General features: G+C 38.3%; 1 long non-coding RNA gene across 1 annotated transcript in view; it reads right to left on the bottom strand.

Moving 5' to 3' along the window:
• Nucleotides 1-10,795, bottom strand: part of LOC111095132 — a 28,266-nt gene extending 17,471 nt beyond the window's left edge. The window contains exons 1-2 of the long non-coding RNA XR_005353443.1: nucleotides 10,757-10,795; nucleotides 8,761-8,846 (exon numbers count right to left, since the gene is read on the bottom strand). This is a non-coding gene — a long non-coding RNA (uncharacterized LOC111095132). The remainder of the gene's footprint in view (nucleotides 1-8,760; nucleotides 8,847-10,756) is intronic.
• Between the last annotated feature and the right edge of the window lie 3,185 nt (nucleotides 10,796-13,980).

A 13,980-nucleotide genomic window follows, 5' to 3' on the forward strand; every position in this document is an offset into this window, starting at 1 on the left:
AGAAGAGGAGGAGAAGGAAGACAGGCAGACATTGGAAACCCTAAATCCACCACCCAAGCACAAGCATCAGAACCAATGTCCAACCCGCTGCCTGCTCCTCTGCCTCGCCAGAAGGGCTGAAAAGCAGCCAGGGGGAAAAAAATGCCTGTTTCACAGGAGGGAGAGATAGGAAACAGAAAGACTTTGGTCCAAACTCTGAATCTGCCTCGGGCCTTGCCAGGGCTTCCCCTGGCACCTCTCCCTCCCTCCATCTCTTCCTCCTCCTCCTGTTCCAGCACCTGGGCTGCTCCTATACAATCCTCGGTGCCTCCAGCATCAGCTCCTGCTCCTCCTACCCCTACTATCAAGGAGCAAAAGGCAATGCAGGCTGGCAGGATACCCCTGATGAAGCTCAAACTGGAGCACCTCCAAAAGTGGCATGAGGGGCCCAAAGGCTCCCCTGACCTTAAATGGCCCACCTCAGATTTCCCCACAACAGCTCCAGACAAAATTGACGGTGGGGAACAAATTGATTGACATTTTTAAAAAAGATCTTAGTTTTAAGTAATCTCTACACCAATGTGGGGCTTGAACTCACAGCCTGGAGATCAAGTCGCATGCTCTACTGACTAAGCCAGCTAGGTGCCCAGATCGACTTTTTAGTAAACCAGGTGCAACATATTCAATATTAAAACTATTTCAAGGTTGCTCATTTAGTTAAAATAGACATGTCTTTTAGAGTTGTCAACATCAAATATTAATACAGATAACCTGCTTTTATTCTACCTTAATTCATTAGCTAAATTTGTGTTGTATCTGTTGTGATTTGTCAACAATAATGACTTTAAATGATGATTGATTTTGTCACATGAAGTTTACATGGGTAATTCAGAAGAACAAGTAGGTTAAATATATTAAAAGGTTTACAGCTTTCAATATCTTTGGTAGTTTAAAACTTTGAAGTTTTGCTAGATAAAATGATAAATTGGTTTAAACTCATTGGATACCTAAGTCTTTTCCAAATAAGATAAAATAATAAAACATTAAATACTAAACATAGGTTTACCTACTTTTGTCTTACAGGAAAACTAAAGATAATCTGGGTTTCTTAGTAAATATGTTTTGTGCTTTATTAAAAGACTGTACTATGAAGAAACACGTTTTTAGAAATTATGAAATGTATTTATAAATGTGCCAATCTAAAGAATGTGGGTATAACAGCTTCTCAATTGCTTACTACTTAGTTTCTACCACAAATTAAGGTTTCTAAGCATTAAAAATACTGATATATGTATATATATACATATATATACAACCATATATACATATATATGTATATATGTAGTCCAGTAGTCATATGTGTATATATATATATATATACTGGAAATAATAAGGAAAATATCTCTGTATGTAGGAAAAGTTACAGATATGTTTTTGGTAAGATAGAGTATAAGGGATAAAAATACATTTTTGTTGAGGGAAAAGAAGGTCATTCAGTCCTGAGATGACACTGGTTGCTTAGAGAGAAAAAAACTTAGGACAAAATCTGAATGGAAAAGAAAATTGTAGGTTTGTGAAGGGGAATCTTTAGAAAAAAAATATTATGAGTGCCCAAGACTAAGACTGGGATGAATGAGTCTCAAAAGTACACTAATATGAGACTAAATTTGGTTTTTCTTTCTCTTAAAAAAGCAAAGTTTTCCTGGATTGTTGGTCTGCTCTTGATAAATTATAAACCAATTTTTTTTATCCTTTATCTGCCCAGAAAAAAAAAACAAGGTTTTTATATTTGTTTTTATCAGGTCCCTGATTACTTAAGAAAATGAAATCTTCTCAACATTAAAGGAGTTAAGTTTTGCTAACAACTACATAACCCTATGTATTTGCCTTTGGAATCTTTTGTTGCCACCTTGTTTGAATAAATAATTAAATATTAAGTTTAAAATGATCTATGATCTTATTTAGGCATGTGCTTTAGAACCTTCTGAGATTTCTAACAAACTTCCCTAAAAGTCAGAAAAAAATTAGGAGACATCAGAATATCTCCCAAATGAAAGATCAGGACAAAAATCATGGCAAAGTGCTAAAAGAAAGGGGGGAGGGGTGGAGAAACAGAGATAAGCAATGTGCCTGATAGAGAATTCAAAGTAATGGTCATAAAGACACTTACTGGACTAATAAAGGAGTGGAGAATCTCAAGGAGACCATTAGCAAAGAGACAGGAAAAAATATTTTTAAAAAGATCAGAGATGAAGGACTCAGTAACTAAAATTAGAAATACACCTCAAGGAATAAATACTAGACTAGAGAAAGCAGAATAACAGATCAGTGACCTGGAAGACAGAGTAATGGAAAGCAACCAAACAACAGGAAAAAAGAAAAAATAATAAAAAATGAGAATTGGTTAAGGGAACTCAGTGACACCAACAAGTGTAATAATAGTTGCATTACAAGGATCCCAGGTGGAGAAGAGAGAGAAAAGAGGGCAGAATATTTATTTGAAGAGATAATAGCTGAAAACTTCCTTAATGTGGGGAAGGAAACAAAAATCCATATGTAGGAAGCATAGAGAGTCTACAACAAAATCAATCTGAGGAAGGTCACGCCAAGACACATAATAATTAAAATAGCAACAAGTAGTGATTAAGAGAGAATTTTTTAAAACAGCAAGAAAAAAGAAAAGAGTTGCATACAAGAGAAACCCCCTAAGGCTGTGAGCTTAGTTTTCAGCAGAAACTTTGCAGGCCAGAAGAAGGTGCTGATTTGTGCTAAAAGGGAAAAAAAAAAAAAAATGAAACCAAGAATACTCTATCCAGCAAGACTATCATTCAGAATAGAAGAAGGGATAAAGAGTTTCTCAGACAAACAAAACTGAAAGGAATTAATCATCACTAAAAGACCCTTACAAGTAATGTTAGAGGGCCACCTGGATGGCTCATTCAGGTGGGCAGCCAACTCTTGACTTTGGCTTGGCTCATGATCTTAGGGTTGTGGGGTCAAAACCCACATCGGACTCCATGCTCAGTGCAGAACCTGCTTGTCCCTCCCCCCACTGGCATATATACTCTCTCTGTAAAATAAATAAATAAGATCTTAAAAAAAAAAATGTTAGGACTTCTTTGAGTGGAAAGGAAATGCCACAATCACAAGTAAGAAAATTAGTAAAGGAAAAAATTCACAGGTACATACAAACTTTTATTATAATAAAAGTAATAAATCAATCACTTACAAAACCAATATGGAGATTAATACACAAAAATAGTAAAATCAATGATATCTATAAAAATTAGTCAAGGGATCCACAAAATAAAAGCATGTAAAGTGTGGTGATATCATATACATAAAATGTGTGTTTGTGTGTGGGGGAGGGGATAAAAATTTATTGCTTTTAGAATGGATTCAAACTTAAGTAACCATCAGCCTAATATAGACTGCTATATGTACAGAATATTACATATAAACCTAATTTGAACAGATAAATTACTAGCAGTAAAATTGAGTCAATAATCCAAAAGTTATCAACGCATAAAATTCCAGACCAGATGGCTTCACAGGTGAATTTTACCAAACGCATAAGAGTAGAGTTAATAATAATAATTCTCAAACAATTCCAAAATATAGAAGAGGAAGGAAAACTTCCATATTCAGTCTAAGAGGCCAGCATTGCCCTGATAGCAAAATCAGATAAAGACACTATTAAAAAAGAGAACTACAGGGATCCCTGGGTGGCGCAGCGGTTTGGCGCCTGCCTTTGGCCCGGGGCGTGATCCTGGAGACCCGGGATCGAATCCCACATCGGGCTCCCGGTGCATGGAGCCTGCTTCTCCCTCTGCCTGTGTCTCTGCCTCTCTGTCTCTCTCTGTGTGACTATCATGAATAAATAAATAAAATCTTAAAAAAAAAAAAAAAAAAGAGAACTACATGCCAGTATCTCTGACCAACATAGATGCAAAATTTCTTAACAAGATGTTAGCAAATTGATTCCAACAATACATGAAAAACAAAAAGAAAAACAAAACGCCAGAGATACAAAGGTGGTTCAACATTTGCAAATCAATCAGTGTGATACATCACATCAACAAGACAAAGGACAAAAATCATATGATCACTTCTGCTTCATTTCAAATGCAGAAAAAGCAGTTGACAAAGTATGACATCCAGACATCCATTCATGATAAAAACCTCAACAAAGTATGTTTAGAGGGAATATACCTCAATATAATAAAGGCCATATATGAAAAATCTACAACTAACATCATACTCAATGGTGAAAAACCTGAGAGCTCTTCCCTAAGATCAGGAACAAGACAAGGATATTCACTTTCACCACTCTTATTCAACATAGTATTGGAAGTCCTAGCCACAGCAATCAGACTAGGAAAAGAAATAAAAGGAATCCAAATCGGTAAGGAAGAAGTAAAACTTTCATTACTTCCAGATGACATGATTCTATATTTAGAAAGCCTTAAAGACTCCACCAAAAAAACCACTTGAACTGATAAATAATTCAGTAAGGTCACAGGATACAAAATTGATATACAGAAATCAAATCCATTTCTCTACACTAATAATGAAGTAGCAGAAAGAAAAATTAAGAAAACAATCCCATTTACAATTGCACCAAAAATTTTAAAAGTACCTAAGAATTAACTTAAGAAGATGAAAGACTGGTACACCAAAAACTATAAAATAATGATGAAAGAAATTAAAGATGATACAAACCAGTGGAAAGACATTCCATACTCAAAGATTGAAAGAATCAATTTGGTTAACATGTCTATACTACCCAAAGCACTCTACAGATTTAATGCAATCCCTATCAAACCATCAACATCATTTTCCACAGAAGTAGAGCAAATAATCCTAAAATTTGTATGGAACTACAAAAGAATCCAACTAGCCAAAGCAATCTTGAAAAAGAAGAACAAAAGTGATAGTATCACAATCTCCAATTTCAAGACATACTACAAAGCTGTAATTATCAAAATAATACAGTACTGGCACAAAAATAGACACAATGATCCATGGAACAGAATAGTAAACCCAGAAATAAACCCATGCTTATATGGTAAATTCATCTACAACAAAGGAGGCAAGAATATACAATGGGAAAAAGTCTCTTCAACAGATGGTGCTGGGCAAACTGGAGCTACATGCAAAAGAATGAAACTGGACCATTTTCTTACATCATACACAAAAATAAACTCAAAATGGATTAAAGACCTAAATGTGAGATCTGAAACCGTAAAATTCCTAGAAGAAAACATACGAAATAAGCTCTGTGACATCAGCTATAGAAACGTTTTTCTAGATATGTCACCTTTGGCAAGGGAAACAAAAATAAAAATAAACTATTGGGACCACACCAAAATAAAACCTTGACATTTACAACAGCATGGATGGCCCTTGAGGCATTAAGCTAAGGGAAATGAGTCAGAGAAAGACAAATATAATATGATCTCACTTATATTTGGAGGCTAAAAGCAAAAAAAACAAAAAAAACAAAAAACAGGGGATCCCTGGGTGGCTCAGCGGTTTAGCGCCTGCCTTTGGCCCAGAGCATGATCCTGGAGTCCTGGGATCGAGTCCCACGTCGGGCTCCTGACATGGAGCCTGCTTCTCTCTCCTCCTGTGTCTCTGCCTCTTTCTCTCTCTCTCTCATAAATAAATAAATCTTAAAAAATTTTTAAAAAACTAAAACAAAAACAAAACAAAAAAACAAAAAAAACCCTGGACCTCGTGGATACTGAGAATAGACTGGTGGTTGGCAAAGGATGAAGGGTAGAGAATGAAAGATAAAGGGGGTTAAAAAGCACAAACTTCCAGCTATAAAATAAGTCATGGGGATATAATATGAACAAAATGTCTATTTGTTCTATAGTTACTACTATATTGTATATTTAAAAACTGCTAAGACAGTAAATCTTAAAAGTTCTTATCATAGGGCTCAGTTGGTTGAGCATCTGCCTTCATCTCAGGTCCTGATCCCAGGGTCCTGGGATCAAGCCCCACATCCGGCACCCTGCTCAGTAGAGAGCCTGCTTCTACCACTTGCCCCTGCTTGTGCTCTCTCTCTTGCTCTCTCTCTCTCAATTAAATAAATAAAATCTTGAAAAAAAAAAGTTCTTGTCCTAAGAAAAAATATTTGTAAGTATGTGTGGTGATGGATGTTAACTAGACTTGTAATCATTTCACTATATATACTAATATCAAATTTTTATGTTGTAAACCTGAAACCAATATGTCACTTACATCGATAAAAAAAATTATTTTTAAGAAGGAATAAAGTGCTGGGGCTCCTAGGGGAATCAGTTCAGTTAGGCAGCTGACTCTTGGTTTCAGCTCATGTCATGATCTTGGGATCCTGAGATCAAGAGCCGAGCAGAGCTCTGTGCTCAGTGCAGTCTGCTTGAGATTCTCTCTCCTTCTCCCTCTGCTTCTCCCTATGTGTAAGCATGTACGTGCGCTTTTTTTCTCTCTCATAAATAAATAAATCTAAAAAAAAAAAAAAGAACTAAAGCTCTAGTACATGCTGTATGGTGGGAGAAGTTCCAGCACATTATACTAAATGAAAGAGGGATCCCTGGGTGGCGCAGTGGTTTAGCGCCTGCCTTTGGCCCAGGGCACGATCCTGGAGACCCAGGATCGAATCCCACGTCAGGCTCCCTGCATGGAGCCTGCTTCTCCCTCTGCCTATGTCTCTGCCTCTCTCTCTCTCTCTGTGATGACTATCATAAATAAATAAAATTTAAAAAAAATAAATAAATGAAAGATACTAGATTCGAGTTTACATATTTATGATTCCATTTCTCTGAAATACCCAGAACAGTTAAACGTATAGAGACAGCTATTATATTGTAGTCAGTGACTAAGGGTAAAAGGGAATTATAGTATAAGCCTTGACAGTTTTTTGCTATTGTTTTTGTAATGCAAACACCTGACTTGAGCTTCAGTTGCCCCAGACATCATTCACTTCAAGAAGAGATCTGAAATAAACACATGGCCAGCTATAGCTTTTTTTTTTTTTAAGATTTATTTATTTATTTATTCATGATAGACATGGAGAGAGAGAGAGAGGCAGAGACACAGGCAGAGGAAGAAGCAGGCTCCATGCAGGGAGCCCGATGTGGGACTCGATCCTGGGACCCCATCCTGGGACCCCAGGATCGTGCCCTGGGCCAAAGGCAGGCGCCAAACCGCTGAGCCACCCAAGGATCCCCGACTAGCTATAGCTTAAAAAAACAAAAACAAAAAACAAAAAAACGAGGCTATCTCAACTTAGGCTCTTTTGTTTGAGAGATCTTGGTTGATTTTGATAAATAAACATTGGAGCCACTCACTTTTTCTCTTTCCACACTTGTTTTTTTCCTTCCACACTTTAAATTCACATTTCTATATTAAATTTGCCAGCAGTGGGAGCCTATGAAATCATAGACCACCCCCAACTCTACACCCCAATAGAAGCAGAACCCCTTGCTGTGTAGCCCCAGGTATGCTGTATAATTTCCAGGTCCTGTAGATAATAATTTTTTTTTCAGTTTTCTGATGCATAGTTTATAATCATAATAAGAACTACAAGAGTAGATCCAACCATAACACTGGTTATAGGCTGAGATCATCACACAACAGAGGCAGGGAGTGAATTTAATGGGTCTGTTGGTCAGGGTTCCCCAGAGAAGAAACAGTGCCCAAAGGAAGGATGTACATATGCATGTACGTGCAGTGGGGAAGGGTGGGTGAGCAGAGAGAGACTGGTTAATTGGCTCACACCATTGTGGGGGTTCCAAGTCTGAAATGTGCAGGGCAGGAGCCTGACACGCTAAAATTCCAAAAGAGGCTGATGTTTCAGTTTTGAGTCGAAATGCTGGGAACCAATGCTGAATTTTTATGCTGTAGTGTGGAGGCCAAATTCCTTTTTCCTTGGGGGACTTCAGTCTTTCCTCTTAAGACCTTCAACTGGATAAGACCTGCCCACATTATAGAGGGTAATCTGCTTTAGTCAAAGTCTATTGATTCGGGGCATCTGGGTGGGTCAGTGGTTGAGCATCCGCCTTTGGTTCAGGTCGTGATCCCAGGGTCCTGGGATCAAGTGCCACATCAGGCTCCCCACAGGGAGCCTGCTTCTCCCTCTGCCTATGTCTCTGCCTCTCTCTGTGTCTCTCACAAATAAATAAATAATTCTATTGATTCAAATATTAATAATACCTGCATAGCAACCCCTAGATTTGTATTTGACCAAAGAATTCAGCACCATAGCCTACCAAGTTGACACATAAAATTAACCATCACAATTGTAAGGGGTTTTTTTTGTGTGTGAGGGGGGATAAAAACGTTTCAGAATTTGATAGATGTGATGGTTGCCAACACTGTGAATGTACTAAATGCCACTGAGTTGTACACTTTAAAATGGTTAATCTTATGTCACATAAACTACTAGAACACTTGATTTTCTCTTTGTACAAAATAATAACAATGCAAAAACCATGTAAACCTTCAAGATTATAGTGATTATTTAGGATCACTTCAAAGATCTTTCTTTACTCCTACATATAAACAAGAAGAAGTAATGATACCTCCAACAGACATGGGTGGATAACTCACTGCCCATTTCCAACCCCCTTCTTTGTTGCCTGCCTCCACTACAGGCCGGAAGTGTAAATACCTGCTTTCCCAAACTCCCTTGTAGCTAGGGATTGCTACATGACCTACTTCTAGCCAATGAAACAAAAGGAGAAGTGTGATAGGAAGACTTACTTTACTATGCCTTTGACCACATCTTACCTCACCTCACTTCTTCCATTGGATACGAATGTGATGCCCAGAGGTCTGGCAGCCATATTGTGATCATGAGGCAAGAAGCCATCCTGCTAAGATAGCAGAGGGAAAAAAAATTAGGTTACTGACGTGACTGAACTTCTGACTTCCTACCTCCAGGTTACTTCTATGTGAGAAAAATAAAGTCTTATTGGTTTGAACTGTGTTAGGTTTTCTGGTATTTGTGGCTGAAAGCAATTCTAAATGATACAATGCATGGAAAAAGCAGCAAATCCAAGAAAAACAAGAGATTTAAAGAGGGAAAATAATTTGAAAACAATTAGACAAAAAAAGACCCCCAAAAAACCCTCATATAAATTAGAGACATAAAAATCACAAGGAAGGAAACAAATCTATCATTTTTGAAGGGGATATGGTGGTATTCTTGGAAAAATCTAAGCAATTCAACTAAAAAAACAGTACAGTAATAATTCAACAAGATAGTAGAAACAAAATAAATACAAAGATAGCTTGCAATCTTACAAACAACAAACAGAAGACATGATGGGGAAAAGATCATAACTGCAATTAAAAAGACAAATTACTTAGGGATAAACATTATAAGACCTATGTGAACAATTTTAAAACAGTAGCATATTCAGGAGAGGTGAGCAAATGAAAGGCATGTTATGTTCTTTTCCAAGATCTTATGCCACATAGAGTCAATTCTCCCTAATTTATAAGTGGAATATCATCCCCATAAAAATGACAACAGTTTCCTCTCATAGGCTGATTGTAAAGTTTATACAGAAAAACTAATAAGAGCCAGAAAACTGATAAAAGACAAGAGGAGACTACCCTACCAGATAATAAATCATATTTAAAAAGTAGTTTGTGTTACTTTTTTTTATTTTATTTATTTATTCATGAGAGACACAGAGACACAGGCAGAGGGAGGAGAAGCAGGTTCCATGCAAGGAGCCCAATGTGGGACTCGATCCTGAGAATCTGGGATCAGGCCCTAAGCCAAAGGCAGACGCCCAACCACTGAGCCACCCAGGCATCCCTAAAAAGTAGTTTAAACAGTGTGATTCTGATGCATGATTATACCGTCCATGGAACAGAACAGAAAGCCCAGAAATAGACCCAAACACATAGGAGCTCACTACACATAAAGGTGGTATCAAAGATCAGTGGGGGTAAAGACAGACTTTAATACAGGGTGTTGGAACCATAAGAAAACAAACTGGTTATCATACAAGGTAGTAGAATAAACTCCAAATAAAAGATTTAAATGTAAACAAGAAAAACAACTCAAAAAAGTACTGGAAGAAAAACATTAGAAATTCAAATATAGACTAAGAGAAAGCCTTTCTAATTAAGATTAAAACCCCAAAGCCTGATCAAGTCCCACATCAGGCTTCCTGCATGGAGCCTGCTTCTCCCTCTGCGTGTGTCTCTGACTCTCTTTCTCTCTGTGTGTCTCATGAATAAATAAATAAAATCTTAAAAAAAAAAAAAAAAAAAGCCTGGGGGCATCTCAGTGACTCAGTTAAGCATCTTCCTTCAGCTCAGGTCACCATATCATGGTCCTGTGATTGGCCTTGCCTGGGGCTTCAGGCTCAGTGGGAAGAATCTGCTTCTCCCTCTCCTTCTGCCCCTCCCCCTGCTCATGCTCGCTTTCTCTCTCTCTCGCTCTCGCTCTCTCTCAAATAAATAAATAAAATCTTAAAAAAAAATCCAAAGCCTCCAAGGAAAGGCTAATGATTTCAAATGTATAAGGATGAAAACATTCCTTATGGAAATAAAAAAAAAAAGATATAAACAACGTCAAACAGCAAAATGGGAAAAAATATTTGCAGCTCAAATCAAAGGGCTAATCTCCCTAATACATAAACACTTCTTTGGAACTGAAAGATTCTGATAATCCAATAGAAAAAAAATGGGCAAAGTACATGAATTAAAAAAAAAAATCACAGAAAAAGAATGGCTCCTAAATATGTGAAAAGATGTTTAAACTTACCTGTACGAGGGGTGCCTGGCTGGCTTAGTCAGTGAAGCATGCAACTCTTGATCTTGGGGTCATGAGTTCAAGCCTCATTTCGGATGTAGAGCTTACTTTAAAATAAAAAAAAAAATAAACTTATACTAAAGAAATGCAATCCCAATCAGTTTTAATGCAATCCCAATCAAAATTCCACAAGATTTTTTGATAAAAATTGACAACCTGATTCAATTTCAATTCAACTGACAAGCTAAGATTCAAATGGAAATGCAAAGGATTTAAAATAACTAAAATGAGAAAGCAGAATAAAGTTGGAGGGGCTAATACTACTTGATCTCAAGAATTACCATAAAGTTATTTTTATCAAAACAGCATAGTATAGGCCTAAAGATAGCAAATAGATTAATGTGACAAAATTAAAAGTCCAGAAACAAACCCACACATATATGAAAAAATCAATTTTTGACAAAGGTACAAAGGTAGCGAAGTGGAGAAAGGACAGACTTGTCAACAAATCATGCTGGAACATTTGGATACTCATATGCAAAAACAAAAAACAAAAAACAAACAAACCCTAAACAAAACCTCCCACAAAACTTAGATCCATACCTCATACAGGCAAAAGACTTGAGCAGACACTTCAACAAAGAAGATAGTGCTCACTTTGGCAGCACATATACTAAAAACAAAGAAGATATAAGAATGATGTCATCAAGATGGCAACAATGTCTGTTCTTGACTCTACTCCTCCTTCACAAGGAAATCAACTAACACTATTCATAAACAAGATACCACTGAGAGAATCCTAGAATCCTAGAGAGAGGCTAAAGCACTCCCTGCAACATAGAGGCTAAAACAGACCTCATTAAAAGGGTAAAAGGAGAGTTACACACTGACCTCATTACCTTTCCCCATGGCTGGCACAGCAACAGGCTGAGAGGTCTCCACTGAGCCTCTAGTTCCTCCAGGGGGAAGAGAGAGCTCAGGGTGGACACCTAGCTCCCCAGCATTGGGGCTGCCTCCTGGGAGCCTCTAATTGGACTAACCCAACAGGGATCACAGAGGAATCTAGAAGGCTCAACTAGGGCAGCCCCGGTGGCTCAGCAGTTTAGCGCTGCCTTCAGTCCAGAGCCTGATCCTGGAGACCCGGGATTGTGTCCCACATCAGGCTCCCTGCATGGAGCCTGCTTCTCCCTCTGCCTGTGTCTCTGCCTCTGTGTGTGTGTGTATGTGTCTCATTAATAAATAAATACAATATTTAAAAAAAAAAAAAAGACATTCCGAGCTTATGGACTGGAAGAAAAAAATATTAAAAAAAAAATAGAAGGCTCAACTACTGGAGATCTGCAACAAAGAATGGGGAGTGGCGTGCAACCACCAGCACTCAGATCTTGTTAGATCAAATTCCTACCCGCAGCATCCACGGAGCAATCCCAATCAGTGGTTTTTGCTTGTGCAGAGCCAAGCTAGTAGCACCATCTGACCAGGGAACTCAAAAGGATACAGGTCTGCCTGATGGTAGGGTCCTCAAACAAGGACCTTTGGAAGCCCTGTCCCACACAGGCGGATGAATGAGTCACAGCCTGACACACAGTTGGCTGTAACTCCTGGTTCTTCCAGATCAGGAAGCCTGATCTGGTTCACCTATGACGCTGTTTGGAACTAGCCTGGGCAGAAGTCATAACCCTGCCCATTGCTGAATGGGCCTGCCCAACCGGAGAACCCAACCACTGCACACAGGAACCCACACAGCTCCCAAACAGCCCTGCTTACAGTGGCTTTTAAACAGAGTGCACAGCCCATTGTTGTGCCCAAGATTGCGAATCCGAGAAACCACCGAGGAGCTGACACTGATGCAAGTACAGGAGGGCTTATTAACAAGCTCGAGCTTGGGTCCAAGCTCGACACAGCAGAGCAGGGGCTTGGACTCCGAGGTGGGTTCCAGCTTAGTTTTATGGGCTGGTCTAGGGGACCTTCAGAAGGGGTGGAGGAATTTCTCAAGTTCTGTTTATATTCTGATATGGGGCTTTCAAGAGCATTAAGCTCTGTTCTCATTCTAATAGGGGGCTTAACTGAAGTAAGGTAAAGTTCAGCTCTTATTCACAGGAGCCTGAGATGGCTGTACTTGTGCTAACACTGAACTTAAGGTGGAATGGCTTTAATTTTCTTGGCCTTCGCACCCGTGGCTTTCCCCATCTGTAGAGCAAAATCAGTGATGGGGCCAGGAATTCAGTGCAGTCTTGCCTGATTAAGGTTCACAAACAATGAGCTGCGTAGCACCTGGGGCCCATCCTGCTGCTCCACCAGGGCAGAGAAGCTAATTCATAGTTCTATATATTGCTGAGTATAGTACCCAGTCCTGACCAGAAAACCCAGACAAATGTAGAGCCTGGGTATCCCACCACCCCAGCCTCAAAGCTTGGGCAGTGGCCTCGAACAAAGAACATACCCTGATAGCAGGTCCCATCTGCCCCATGATGTTATCAGCAGGCATGTCCAGTAACCTACATTAAGCTGACTGGTAAAGAACTATCCCTACTAAAGTGAACCTATAAAGTCTAGAAGAGAAAACTGCTCACTCAAATCCACACATGCAAATATAAGGAATCAAGGATGATGAAAAATCAGGTAAATATGATACTAACAAAGGAAACCAATAAAGCTCTGATAACTAATCCTAAAGAATTGGAGATCTATGAGCTGTCAGAAAAATAATTTAGGAGTCCTCTTAGAGTTCAGTGAACTATAAGAACACACAGAAAGAACACAACAAAACAAAATTAGGAAGACAATGAAGTACACTAAATAGAAAGCCTCAAAAAAAACCCCATAACATAAATCCTAGAGCTGAAAAATGCAATGACCAAAGAATTTAATAGTTTCAAAAGTAGACTCAACCTAAAGAAATGCAAAAGAATCACTAATTTAGAAAAGAGGACATTTGAAATCAGAGAAGCAAAAGGATAAAAGAATGAAAAAAATAAAGAAAGCCTACAGTACTTACAGAACACAATTAAAACACCTTCACAATATCTGTATTATGAAAATGCCAGGAGAAGAATTAGAGAAAGGGATAGAAAACATAGTTAAAGCAATAATGCTAAAAATTTCTCAAACTTCTGTAGAGAAATGGGACATCCAGATCCATGGGGTCCAAAAGACCCCAAATAAGTTGAACATGAATAGAGCTACATTGAGATAAATTATAATTGTCAAATGTCAAAGACAGAAAAAGAATTCTA

The sequence above is a fragment of the Canis lupus genome, chromosome 1 (genome assembly GCF_011100685.1).
Source record: "Canis lupus familiaris isolate Mischka breed German Shepherd chromosome 1, alternate assembly UU_Cfam_GSD_1.0, whole genome shotgun sequence".
Taxonomy (NCBI): domain Eukaryota; kingdom Metazoa; phylum Chordata; class Mammalia; order Carnivora; family Canidae; genus Canis; species Canis lupus.